The following is a 15,145-nucleotide window of genomic DNA, read 5'->3' on the forward strand; positions in this document are numbered from 1 at the left end:
TATGATATGGAATACTCCTTTCATCAGTTTGGGTTAGCTGCCTTAGTTGTGTCCCTTCCCAGAACCTTGCCCATTCCTAGCCTGTTGGGGCGGGGGCAGAATATTGGGGAGACAGCACTGATGCTGTGCCAGCACTGCCCAGCAGTAACCGAAACACTACTGTATTATCAACACCTTTCTAGCCACCAGTGCATAGCACAGCACTGTGAGGGATGCTATGAGGAAATGAACTTCATCTCAGCCAGACCCAATACAGCCCATCAGTGATATTGTTGTTCTGCTCTAAATCAGAGGAAGCACTGGGGAAATAAAAAATTTTCATTTGCATTTGCCAGAAAAGCAAGAGTGAGTCACAGCCTTCTTCTAAAGCATACCATCCTTCAAGGATGAAGTGTCTGGGAAGGGCCTCTGGCAGTTCCAGCATTCTCTGGACATTAACAAAGCAGTATCACATGTACAGGAGAATATACCCAAAGTCATAGCTGTTAGAAAAAAGGAGGAAATTATGACTCAGCATCCAGAAGACAGACCATATCTCTGTTCTTAAAGGTGATACATACTATACATCTTGGAGTGCAGCATTCTTTCCTATTACTGTAAATGTTGTCATCAGATCAAAGCACCTGTGAAATGTTGTGAAAATGTCTTGATTATACCACATGTAGGAGTGGCCAAGCAAGCATGTGAAGAATACATCGGTGGAGGAAATATAGTATCTTTCTTCTAGGTATTCAGGGAGGTCGTGGAGTCTCCCGCTCTGGAGACATTCAAACCGCACCTGGATACCTTCCCAAGTAACCTGCTTTAGGTGACCCTGCCTTGGCAGAGAGGTTGGACTAGATGGTCTCCAGAAATCCCTTCTGACCCTAGCTATTCTGTGATTCTGTGATTCTGCTAAACAAACTTTTTGGAGGTAAATGTAAGCAGCAGACCAATTTTTGTTTTTTGTAATGCAAGAAAGAAAAAACAATGGAGACGCAGCAATATATATCTCTCCTTGTATCTCCAGGCTTAAGAAAATTTAACATGGATCCAAAATTTCTTATCAGGCAAAGGATGAAAGTCCTAGTATTTCAAGTATATTACTGTAGAGGCTGAGGTCTTCAAAGTGGTTTTATTCTGGCTGTCATTAGACAGCGGAGGGGCAAGCCAGTATGATTTGAAAGAGGGATTAGGTAAATGTACCATTTGGGAGCCGTGTGAAAACTAATCTGAAAAACATTCATCTACAATCAAGTTTCTGATAGGCCTGTTTTCAGGCAGCAGCAAAGTCATACCATCAGCTCTCTGTAGCTGTTATACTTTGCTAAAATTGTACCCTTACAGAAAAATGTGGAAGGAAATAGCAATTTCTTAAAATTACAGCATCAATAAGCACTGAGTAGCCTTCATAGTAACTTCTGTATGGGAGACATCCATAACTTGTCATTCATAAAATACAAAGGGCAGTCTTTTCAGATGTTGGTGAATTGTTCTTGAATGAGTTAAAGGAAATACGTCACTGATTTCTACTGAATAAACCAGCAAAAAAACTAAAATTGCATTCTAAAATACCTAAATTGCATCTGAACAGAGTTTTTGGTGGGGTATTCCCTTCAGCACTAAGCAGAAGTGAGTTAGGTAGCAGCCAGTCCACCTGATTTGTTGATTCACCTGCTTTAAAAAGGTGACAAGTTTGCGGCAACTGAAAGAACTACTTGGGAGTGTCTCTGAAAAAAAAACAAGCTGTCTAGAGAGAAGGGAACTGCTGCCATGCTGCTGCTGAGGACATGACACTTCAGCACATGAGGATCCTGCTGCTATCATGGAAACTACGTGCATGAGAGGCCTGGTTACCTTACCAACAGGGCTGTTGGAAGTACCAGTTACTTAGCTGACAAGCTGGATTATTATGTTTATAGATCCAAAGCTTTTTGAGAGCCACGAGACTCCTGTCACCAGTGCGCTGAAATGTAAGGTTAGAAATTCAATTGATGTCCTATTTCTTTGTAAGAAGTGGGTCAAGCACCAGAACTTTTAAGACAGGGAGTACTTTGAGTCATTGCTATCCTTGGGCAGTCTCCAAGCAGTGATATTTAATAAGATCTCGAATTAGTAAATCAGCAAAGAGTAGGTTTGCAAACTTCCAGGAGTTAACTGGAAGTTTTTCTGCCCTCCAGTATGATCTCCCTAAGCTTGTATCTGCTGGTTCTCTGATATAATCTCAGTGCAGGCCAGTGCTGGGAGAACAATGAAACTACAGAATCCAAATATGGCAGAAAAGGTAGCCTACCTGGGCAGATCCATACATAATAAATGCAGAACCGGACTGGCAATGGGATGAAATACTATGGAACTGCACATACACACTTACTTGCATGTGTGTAAGGTGGATTGGTAATTGCTGGGTGTAAAAGGTTGGGTGCTCTGTGGCTTGAATAACCTTAACCACTGCAAAGTGATCTCACTTGATGCTGCCTAAATTGTCTTCTGCATGCTAATGTTGTGAACAAGAACAGAAATAGTCCTGTAAGTGTTTGTACAACCATTCCAGCACCTAGTCTGTGACTCCTGCAGAGTAGTGCAGTCTGAACTAAATTTATACCTGACTGGATCTGAATACTTGAAACACTTTATGGATAAACTAGCTTTAGTACAAAACATTCTTGAGAAAGCAGATCTCATCTGGGAAATCTAGTTTAAAGTTTGATCAGTTCCAAACAACTGCTGTGGCAAGATGATTTCTGTCCAAACACAAGACTATAGAATTCTCAGCTAACCAGCTACGCAATTCATTATGGTAGTTGAGATGAAAGTGGTGGAATATTTAATAGCATGCTTCAAAGTACCATAGCATCAGGAGTAGGTTTAGGTGTCCTGAAATTGCTGGAAGTATTGTGCTCTAAACAGCTATGCTGGACAAGTATTTTCAGTAGTTTTCTGTTTGATAGTATGATTAAAATTTTAATGTGGGTAAGCCAAATAGCAATGTCTGTTTGTTGTTAGTTGGAGTCTTTTTTTTTTCTGGCAAAAGTTTTAGTAGTGTTTCTGAGTTTCTGTTTGGATGAAATGAAACAAGAAGCTGGCTGCCTAAAAGCACTGTTGGCTTTGTGACGTCTTAGTAGCAATGAAACATCCACCCAAAAGCCTACTGTCTAGTAATAGTTGTATCTGCACTTCTGGAAGTGCCTACCCTTAGCAAATTTAATAGAACAGATTTGGGGTAGTTTCGAAGGACAAGAAATTGCATTGTGCAGCAGAACCAGTATAGCTGCAGTGCATGTGATAGCCTATCCATTTTATGGAGGAAAACTGTAAAGCTTGAATATTTATGCTGGCTCTAAACTGAAGAATTTTCTGCAACCAAATATTATTGCAGTTGCAGGATACACAGAGTTATTACTGTGTGATAAGCTTTACAAATGTGTGATAAAATGAACATGTAATGTAATCTCTTCTTTACTGCTGAGAGGACACAGTAGCTTAAATATAAATCAATCTTTTCTTGAAAGGAATGATTCATAAAAGTTTATCTTCTTCCTTCTACTCAAACAAGTACACTGACGATGTTTAGTTTGTCTGTTCAAGTGAAAGGCAAAATTAACTTAGTGGAGTTAATATAATGTTAATAATACTCAAGAATCCCTCTTTGAAAGCTCAGATGATGCAAAAACCTAGGTTTCTAATTTAAACATGCCATTTAACTAATTTTTACTTTAATAGGAATTTTACTAAACTGCATTAAAGTTATCAGTAGTCTCTGTGGTAGATAGAAAATATTTTGCAACAAGAGAGGCAATTGGAATAGTCCTGTCTTGCAGGCTTGGATGATTTGGGAGTGGTGATGCTTGCAGCTCTTTTAGTGGTTTACAAAGCAATTTGTCAACTTGTTTGTTTACAGAAACCTTACTCTTTCATGTTCCGTGCAAGTACACAGGGATAGGGAAAATTACCCTGATGACAGAAAGAACGATTTGGAGCTTTGATAAATGCAAATTTTTTTTAAGAATTTGATTTTTGTCTGAAGTGCAAAAATGCAAGAAATATTTCTAGCATAAAAAATACTTTTTGTCATGCTTAATATCTCAGAATTAAACAAAGATAGTTTTATCAAACAGTTTCCTGAAAGTCTTATTTTCTTTTAGGACAAGAGTGAAAAACTCCAGTCATAAGTCATTCCTGAGGAATCTCAAAATGCTGCTCTATAAAGAAGATTCCTTCTTGTCTCTGAATACAGAGTACTGAGCTATGCAGCAATATCAAGACTGTAGTGGAGCATTGGAAATTAGTACTCAAGGAAAGAGGAAGCAATATGTTTAGCCACATCTACAATTCAACTCAATCAAGAACATTTGCAACTAGGCAGGGTAGCCGCAAACCACAGAATAACCATCAAGTTACAACAGATAAAATACCTACACAAAGCTTAAAAAAGAAAACTATGGTTCCTGTGGCAGTGAATACAGTCTGCCTCCTGATTAATCAGTGGAATGTATCACAAGAGAACAGTTGAGATATTTTGAAGGTGTCATCCTCTATATCCCTGATACACTGTGATAGCTTGACAGTCTTCATATCTCTGAAGATATGAAGTATAGACATACTTAAAGCCTTTGAAGAGGAACATCTTAGAAAATTCATTTTTGGTTGGCACAAGAGCAACAGAGTATGCTCAGATAGAGGCAGAGTTGGGACTAAAACAGAAAGCAAACTGATGCCAGTATTAACAGACTTTGGAACATAACAAATTATTAGACTTCTATGATGTTTACTAAGCACAGAGTATTTTCCTAGGCATTTTGAAATTCTGTCTCCTAGTAAAGCACAAGTCAGCAGTGAAATTTAAAGCCTTAGTAGCTTTTGAGCAGAAATAACTAATGGTAACAGTAATAGTTTGGCAAATATGTGTTTGAGCGTTTGGGGATCCAGTGAGATTGGAGACAGTTTGTGACAGACAACAGCCTGCTGGGTAAAGAAATGCAAACTAGTGAGAAGGTCTGGCAACAAAATTCTCCAGAATACTATGGGGACACTCTACACGATGGCACAAACTCAACTTATGGAATGAAAGGTCACATTGATGCTGCTGATGGTACAGGCAAGCCTTCCTCCTGAGTGTTCATATCAAAGCATGTCAGGATGACACCTACATCAAGGAGATCTGAGGTGTTCTCCTCTATGCAGTGGTAGAAGGCCTGACATTAGCTTCACTTACCAAACAAGTTCTCATCCTGATTAAATTTTTCTGGAGAAATATTGGATAGCATCAGCTGCTCTCTGTAGAAAAAGCTACACCCAAAGCTGCTACATACTTGACTCTGATCCAGTTACTAAGTGCAGGAGAAACAGATGGTATCTTCATCTGGTTCCATCTTCAGATGAATTGCCATGTGATCCCACTGCCAGCATTGAGAAAAGCGGAATAGTCCTGATAAAAAGAAGTACAAATCTTCTGATGAGGGGCCTCCATGGTTCCCAGCAGATGGATAAAATCCTTCTTTAAATTCAGATGATCAGATTTTGAAGAGTAGCAAAGTCTGAGATCATACAGAGCTATAATTTGTAGTTTAAATGCGAGTAATGAAGAAGAGATGAATTTTGGTCGCTATTTTGAATAATGTTCAGCATTTGTACAGGGTCGTTGTTTCTTTGAGTCTTTGTTACTGTCACGTGATTGCTGGTGAATAGCTGGTCTGAAAGAAAATCAGCCTTGCGAAAAAGGAGAAGAAGCTTTCGTTTTAGAAATAAATATTTTTCCTTTCAAGCAGTATCTCAAACTCTGCACAAAAATTCACCTTCTGATTGTGGGCCCTTCAGGACTAGAAACAATGTCCATATCATAACTTTACAAAGTTGTTTATAGGCAGAAATTAAATATAGCCTTTTAAACTGAAATTAGAAGCTTACCTATATCAGATTTTATCCTACTATTCTCTAGCCCGTTTAATAAGTCTTATTGGTTTCAGTTCTTACATTTATGCCTCAGGCAAACAATTTATTCTATGAGCAATAGAATATTCAAAGCTGTTTTTTTACAGATTTATGTTCTGTATCCTCAATTCAAAGTCCTAACTCACCCAACATCCCCCAAGGTGCCATCCCCTCTGGGGAAGCGTAAGTATGTGCTATGACTCACCTAAAGCTATGTAAATACACGTGTTTGGTCAGTCAGCTGATGAAAGCATAAGCTATGCATGTATATGTAAGTTTATGGCAGGGGTTTTTTGGATACTTAGAGAAAAATGTATTTATCCATTGATGCTTCATGAGCTGAACCAGATGACCTCTTGAGATCTAATCCAATCCAAACCATTTTATGATCATTGAAATTAATTTATCTTTTAATTCTTCAGCAGTTAAACTCATGCAATCTGAATTACTTTGCAATTCAGTGAAAAAATTGATCAGCAAATTCAAGTATTGTTAGGTGTGGAATGGCAGGGAGACAGAGCAATGAGTGGTGATTATATAAGCCTTGTTTTCTCAGAAGATCATGTTAGCATGGCATACCCAGCAGTGGGCTACAACTCTGGCACTTCAGTGTTGCTAGTTCAGGCTAGCAGGTTTGCCTGTTACTAAGGTTTACTGTCAGCATCTGTTCAATAAATTTGCTCCATACCTGACATTGCTGAAATAAAACCTGATATTACTGAAATGAAACCTGATGACTGTACAAGCTATTATATATTTTAACAGTCACCAGTTTGGTTTTAACATAATATAGCATACGTAAAAGAAGCCAATTTTTATTATGGTATTGTATAGTTGTTTTGTGGCTGTGGTCTTGTTTCCTTTTGCAGAGAAACTGGTCATCAATAGGAATAGCTTTTATTAATGATTTGTCATATGCTTGTCATTAATTAGCAGCTGACATCTTTTCCAGCCAGTCTTTGTTCCTAGAATTACATTATGTGACAAACACATCTTAACATCCTTTGCTGTTGATGCAAGGTCTAGAGAATTCAGAGTTATTCAAGTTCCTGTTGGTAATTTCTTGTCATCATACCATGGCAAATCCTTTATGTTAAATTGCATCAAAGCTATATTCTGTATATTTACTCATTTTGGATATATTCAGGTTGTCATAACCATAGTTATAAAAAAAGGAGAGTAACAATGGTTAAAATAAGGGAGACAAGTCTTTTATTAGACAAATATAGCTGGGGAAAAACATGCTCTTTCTAAATATTATTGATTGATAGCATCAGTAGCTGTTAAATTCTATTACTTTCTCTCTACACTGTTTACAGGATCCTTTTTGATAGCATAAAGTTTGTTTTCTTTATGATTTTGTTATTTTCTATTTGTTGAGCACTGAAAGATGGCTCTGTTTATTTTGCACAGTAATTCCTTGATTTTAACCAACACAGAAAACTCATTTATGCATTAATCACTCTTTTTCTGCTTATTTGAAATATCGGTGGTTCTCCTGTAGTTAACAATGGCATTTTTTTGTAGTGGCTTCTTATTTTCTTTGAGATTTGATGGACTTCAACCTCTTCTGTATTTTGAGAGTTTTCAGTCAAAGTTTTGAATGTCTGCTGGCAGAAATGGATTTACTGAAGAACTATTTCAAGTCAGCTGCATTGTATTTATATTTTATTGGATATGGTAGAGAAGTTTAACATCTTGAATCAAGAATTTCTATCACCTTGTCTTTAGTTTACCTTTGCTCCAGTGAGATACTGATCATTTTTTTTCTGGGAATGCCTGTTTCACTGGTGACCTTGTTAATAACAGGAGACTTGCCTTTTGATGCTTTTGTCTAGCACCACTTCATTTTAATTTCACAAATTGCATTTGGAATTTTCCTGAGAATTCTGGGTGTTATTTTATAAATCTATTTTATATGGGAATGAAAATTAATTTTTACTGCAGGATCTTATTTTTAATTTGTGCAACTTTGAAAAGTTTCAATGCCCTCTCACTCATTGAAAGTTTACCTTCCATGTAGTTAATTTGTAATTCCTTATTACAGCAATCTAAGTATGTCTCCACAGTCCCTCAAATCTACATTGTCATTATGTTTTACAGACATTATGTGCATGACTTTACTACCCTGAATTGTCTTTCATTCCAAGTAGTATGGCAAATATTCCTGCTATTTCTCGTGACACGTTTGCTCTCTTAGCAGGCACTAAGAAACAGGGAAGTGATCTGGAAAAAGACTGTTATAAAAAGGGCAGTGGGGCCATAGGTGGTGGCAACATACTTCTTTTGTTAAACAACTACGAAGAGCTTGCCTTGGTGTAATTTGACCACAGTTTTTAAGTGGCTGCTTGAACAGAACTCAGATACTGCTACTTGTATTATAGGATCAGGAGCTATGTCTGGGAAGGACCTCAGCAGAGAAGGCAGAACATCCATTCTCCCGGAACATAGTCCACTGCAGATAACTTGCTCATGTTGTCTCTTTCCTGATTTGTCCAACAACAAAGATTCCTTGGTCTTTTCAGGTGAACTATTACACGCGTTTAATTTTAATGGGAAAATGTTTCCTTTTGTCTAACTTATTTACCTTCTGCAGTTTCAATACTAGGTCAAGTGCTTTGGCTCTATATTTGGCTAGAATCTGTGATACTAGTAGGGAATAATACATTGAAAGAGGATGGATGCCTGGGAACCTGACATGCATAGGGAGTCTTTCCAAGGAAAGTGTCTTCTCAGAAGACAATGTAGAGTGATGCTGTGAGAAGAATTTAAGATGCTGCAGTGGCTGCTGAGGCCAGAAGGCAAGGGTAGAGCTGCAGTGTAGCAAATTATACCCCGGTTGTAAACCAGAATCTTGAAGTCAAGAACATGAATGTCCTGAACCATAATAAGGCACTTGGGCCTCAAGTGTTGTAAAAAAACATCTTGTGTTCTATCAGGTTTATATAATCAAAATGAAAGACTCTGAGTTTTAGCATAAAGGACTGCCTTTCACTTCAGTAAAGGATATCAGGGTAGGAGCAGCTTCTTGCTTAGGGAGAGCAGAGATGGTTTGGGCTCCTAAATTAGTGAGAATGGGGGAGTAATCCAAGGAATGGCAGCTAAGCAGTGAGAGGAAGAGTACTAGGAAGAAGAAAATAATGAAGAAACAATGGCACAGTGTTTAATGAGTCATCTGTGGGGGATGAAGAGATGACAGTTGCATCTAGTATTAATTAGAAACTTTAAGCCTGTTTTACTGGAACAAATTAGTCAGGAGGGTCAAAGGTATTTATTTATATGACCCACTGTACAATACTGAATAATTAAAGTCTGGCCACCCAAACATCTGTCAACAAGCATTCACATCTAAAAAAAATCTGAACCCCAGAAGCTTAAACCTTTATTAGTCACAAAGAAAAGAAAAAAGCAGGGAAAGCTTACTTCATCTCTCCGTAGCTGCAGTACTGGCTGTTAGTTTGGTTTTGTATTTTATGATAAGGGAAACTGTTCTATTTGGCAGCATTTTAGGTGGTATTAAAGATGGTAATAACTGTTCTTTTTGGATGAGGAAGTTAGGATGATGGGGTGAAAAAAGCCAAGTTAGGAAATGCATCTTCTGTTTCTGCTCCGACTTTAATTTACAGCATTGTTGTTAGAGGAGACTGAGGATAGCACAGGGTGACTTCAAGATTTGGCTTTTACAACCGTTTACCTGTTCAAAAGCATTACTTTACTCTGCCTTCCTCTCTGCACTTTTAGTCTTGCATCAGTGCTGCCAAAAAGAGTGATCTAGCCAACTAGATCAGATAAGCTTCAGATAAGCTGAAGGCATAGCAAGGAGAACCAGAATGAAGAAGACATTGGGAAAGAAGAGGAGCACAAGTGAAAAGACATGATGGCAGAAATGCAAGTTGTCTTCCAGCAGCTGCATTTGCTGAAGCTGGAGGAAGAGTCAATGTCATGCGCACACCCTATCTAGGCACAGCTCTAGTCCATGTGTTTCTTGGGACTGAGGAAAGAAGACCCAGAGGGGTCACAGAGGGTGTGTTTGCCACACAATCTTTCTGGGGTCCTTTGATGGCTACCTGGAGAACTTCCTAGATTTAATCTTCTCTGATTTGTATAGATAATACTGTTTGGCAGCTTGCTGAACACTGATGTTTTCTGGCTGTTGTTTCCCTGTCTGAGCTTCTCTCAGGGCAAATGCCTTTGAATATCAGATAATCAGATAATATGAGCAGCTATTCCTATTACAGTTTGAGAGCCATGCATAACTCTTTGAATGCTGTGATTTGTCATGCCACTGACTGTTTTCTTTAAAGAACCATTACACTTTTATTTGAGCTTAAATGGATAGAGGGTAAACATCAACTACCTCTCATTAACCATTTTCTTCCTTACCTTGGGAAGAAACCTTAACTTTATAAGACAAACGTGGAATTGTTTTTGTTGGAAGGGACTTCAAGACCATCTAGTTCCAACACCCCCCTGCCATGGTACAGGGACTTCCTTTAGACCATGTTGCTCAATGTCCCATCCAACCTTGGCTTGAACACTTACAGGGAAGGGAAATCCACAACTTCTATTGGAAACTTGTTCCAGTGCCTCACTACACTGTTTGTAAAAAAAAAAAGAAAAAGAAATCATGAAACCTTATCTAGTTTTTATTTTGTTGCATCGCTTTTAGAACTAAATGACCTCTCTACCTTTCTTTTTTTCCCTGATTTTCAAAACAGTGGGTCTGGCTGGACTTCCACACAGGACACAATCCCTGTGTTTCTCTTCAGCCAGTAGCAAATGTGCTCTTCACCCATATTTAATTAGATATTTCATTTCCATCCTAGAATCTACTAAGTAGTTCCCCATTTACTGCAAAATTACTGCATATCTTCTTCATATCAGCTGAGCTGGACTTTTGTGCTTTGGACAACTTGAGAGATGTTTCTACCCCTAGGGCCAGGGCCTTGGTGGGAGGCACAGCCCCTTCACTCCCTTGGGCTTATAGACAAAGCCAGCTGATATTATATGAAAAGATTTGAAGAAAACCAAAGACTTTTTTTCCTTTTTATTCAAATTTCTTCTTCAGTTTGACTGGAAATAAAAGCTTTTTCAGTGACATTAGATAGAAGAAATGCAAAGAAAATGGGGTTTGGATTTTCAGTTTCTTTTCTTTCTCAAACGTCAGAGGAAAACATTTTTATTTCATTATGAAAATGAAAAGTTAGGACTCTTTTAAATAATATAAACATTTTTCTTGTGAAATAATGAGCAGTTCCAAACTTATTTTGCTGGAATACTGTGGCTTGAAAAGGGCAAAGAAGCAGTGGAAGCTATTGTACCTTTGACGTAGAAGACAAAAGCGTTTTGGGGCCCAGGAGGAATTAATTGGTGCTTAACTAAGGGCTGGGGACTGTTTTGTAGTTAGATCTTCCACTGCCCTGAAAGAAGCAGTTTCTTCAGTTTAGCCACATAAATACATTTACCACCTATGAACTCTATCAACAAGAGCAGCTGCAGCTTGGGGGGAAATAGAAGGTGCAATAGTAGAGGGGCAGGGTGCAGCACTTTCACCGCTGTGACCCGGGTTCGATTCCCAGCCCCCCGGGCAGATGGAGCTCGTCAGCCCTGTAAGGCAATCCATCTAAGAGAAGGTCACTGTAAACAAACCTCACTGCCACTGTCCAAGCTTGCTTGGCCCTGGCAGATGAACCTCAGGATTAAAGGGTGGGCTCAGTTCAGCGCACGCTGTGTCTCACCTAAAAAAAATCCACTGCGCAGGCTCGAAGGGTTAATGACCTTTCCCAAATCTTCGCTCGCGAAGACTGGCCATACCTACAGTAGAGGGGCAGGAGACTGCTGGGTGGGAGTCTGTGGTGATGACTTTATTGGAGACAGACCGATGGCTCAAAAATGCACTCTAAATCATTTTAGCAGACTAGTCAATGATGGAGGTGTGAATCAACTCAAGAAAAATGAAGTTTGAAAAAATTTAGGATATGCTGTGATGCAAATGCGTTTTCATGATAATGAATCTGCAGTTGTGAAGCATTGAGATCCTTGGGTAGGTCATGGTCAGTGTGAAAGAGATGTGAAACAGAAAAGCTTTCAGAGCACTGCAGCAAGAGGTAAAAGGATTGTGTCACTCTTTTCTCCTGTTCTGCTTTTCTTCTCTTCCTAATTTGGTTACTGTTTTCCTCCTTGCTGTCTATCTCCATCACTTGTATTCTTTGTATTCACTTGGCCTGCTTTGAGTGCCCCAAATAAATTCCAGTTACACTTTTGGATTAAAAAAATATTTCCTCTACTACATTTTCCTTAGACAGTGTAATTTGTCTTAAAATGTTTTTGGTATATGACAAAATTGAATTAAAATCCTGAGCCTATAATATTTTAATAGTTCCAAGTTGTCTTATCACTTTCTTATAAGTATATACATTGTAGAGATAAAGGAATTTCATTTTCTTATCTTCTTCCTTCACAAATTGCTAAAATTTTAATCACAGTAATAGTCTTTGTGCTTCATCTTTGATCAGCTCTTTTCTGCATTCTTTTTACGTCTGTTTTCTTTCATTTTGCAACTGGCACTGGCAATTGCAGGTATTATTTTTGATTTCTAGCGACACTTCCCAATTCCTGTGAGACATATTGTAGTCTTTTGTTTCCAGTGTGGAGTCATCTCTATGAAAGGGGCATAATTTACAACTTTTGTAAGTTCTTGCAATAACAACAGGAAGGAAAATAATATTTTGAATATATTCCAGTATTCAGCAGGTACATAAGTTTGGACCTCAATCAGCACTGATACTGTGAAATATAATGTAAAATATCAATTAAATCACTACATTGCTTGTTTCTTCTTTTTAACTTTTTGTTTGTTTGTTTGTTAAAGGAAATCAAGAAAATTCTGTAATTATTTGTAATATATATGTGGTACAGTTTCTTTTCCAATATAGTGATTTCACTCAGTAACAGCTTCTATGTTCTCACTATCGCTGTTGGTATATGCGTTCAATTTGCTTCCTGATAGGCAAGGTGAGGAAGGAGCAGGTAAGACTAAAACATCACTCTGGAAGTAGCGGTTTGGCTTCTACAGAAGGCAGCAAGTAGATAGGTTTGCATCAAAACTGAATTTTATTCAATGATTTCATATAAACATAAAGAGCAGACATAGGATTGTGCAATTTTCATAAATCAAGTAGTTGAAGCCATTTCTTATTTCAATTTCAAAAGCATATACCAAACCCCAGAAATTAAACTAGTTGCAGGTACATTCCAGATAATCTTCCGATTTTAGGTTTTAGTTCCAGTTCCTGTACAAATTTTCTGCCTAAATATTGTTTCACCATTTTGGCATGAATAATTCATCAGTTTGGAAAGAATTGTAGGGTATTTCCACTCGAAGAGGAAACTGAAGATGCAGCAAGGTATTTTTTGATGCAATCCAGGGCTTTTAGAGAGGCTGATCATATTTTTATGAGTATATTTGAAATCAAGTAACAGGAGCAAATTTCTCTGTTCTCAGTTCCGAGCTTTTTTCAGCATAGACAGCCAAAAGCTGTTTTGCTTTTGTTCATGGTCGTGTCGTGTTCCTGCCACTCTTCCACTGGCAGTGTCTTGCTTTTTTTTTCCCTTGACTTATTTGTCTGCATCTGCAGAGATTCTCTTCACTGCTCTATTTGTTAAAAATATGCATTCACGTGTGTGTGAATGCCTAGACGCACTCACACACACTGCTCTGCATTCAAATCAATCCCATACCTCTGTGCCATTTCCCACACTTGGAGTGATCTCATGGGATGATATAGTTCAGCTGTTGCCCCACCCTTGGTGGCTTAGTCCTTGTGTGACTGATTTGCTGCTATTTTAGCCATGGCAGAACAACAGGGTCCCTCTAAATTGTTTCCTGAAATAGGCTGAATGGAAAATAATTATCATGCCAGCAACTGCATTGAAGTGCTGCAATTGCCCACAGATCAAAGACTCATTCACTGGGAACTTAGCTGATGGAGAACTACAGAATAATCTTTATAGCTCTATGTTAGGAAACCAAGTAAAAGAAAGGTTTTAGTTCTGTTTCTAGGATTGCTCGTCAGCGAGCACTGGATTGTCTAAACGCCACATATTTTAATGACATTTTTTAGTAAAAATTTCAGGTCAGCTTTTCTGATTTTGCCCACTGGGTCTCTAGTGAATTTGATTATTATTTTCATTATTTAATTCCAAAGTTTTTATTGAACTGCAGGCAGATAGTACCTAAAGATAGAATTAGGGCCCAGATTGCCAGTGTATTACTGGTTTACAGAGATATACAACTGGTTATAGTGTGTTGAGGCTAAGTCTAGCATTACCTTAAAGTTTGCTGCAAGTGTTCTGCTTTGGTAGACTCTTTCCATTGTTTAAAATTTCAAGAGTAAAAATTTATTTTGTTGATTTTTCAGTTTTGTCCACGATTGGACTTGATGATCTTAAGAGTCCTTTCTAACCCAAATGATTCTATGATTTCCCAGCTGCATTTATGTAGATTGAGATTTAGGACAAGACTGGTCTGACCTACTTGGATGTGTGGGAAATGCAAAAGGGTTTTGGATGTTGCTACCAGTAGAGTGAGGAGAGCATGAAGTGTAAGCAGATGCAGGTGGTAGTAGGGGAGGGGGCAAAGAAACCACTAAAATGTACTGCAGAGCTCCTGAATAGTCACTGCTTCCTATTACAAGCTGCTCTTCTGGCAGAGGTGAGCCAACTAGAGCTAGAGCATTAACTCTGCCCTGGTTAGATGCCAGACTATGTTGTGGTAAAGTAGCATACCCAAAAGAATACTTTTCTTTCCCAGAGTAGTACGAGAAAGTGAAAGAGAAGAATCAGAGTACTAAGGATCTCTGATGATGTGACTCTCAGCCTGTGGGTGGGAATATTAGCTACATACTCCAACTGTATAGGTTGTGTCAGGGTCAGAACTATCTTTTGCTTCTTGGAAAAAAAAATCAGAAACTGAGATGGAAAGAGACTTTTGTTAACAGTAGCAGAAATTTTCCCATGGTGGCATCTGGTTCATGATTTCTTAGCAAAGTAAACTGTGCTCTGCACAGTTGGCTGTGTTGATCTAAGGCCTCCAGGGATTTGACCTGTCACCAGCAGAGAAGGCTATCATTTTTATGAAGTATTTCAGCTACCTCTGTCCTTCAGTCCGTTCCACCTCTCACTGTGGCATGGCCATTGCGTCTCTTCTGTCCTTTCACTAGGAGTAGTGATGAGG

This window comes from Lepidothrix coronata, unplaced genomic scaffold, assembly GCF_001604755.1.
Source record: "Lepidothrix coronata isolate B3197 unplaced genomic scaffold, Lepidothrix_coronata-1.0 Scaffold22, whole genome shotgun sequence".
Lineage (NCBI taxonomy): Eukaryota > Metazoa > Chordata > Aves > Passeriformes > Pipridae > Lepidothrix > Lepidothrix coronata.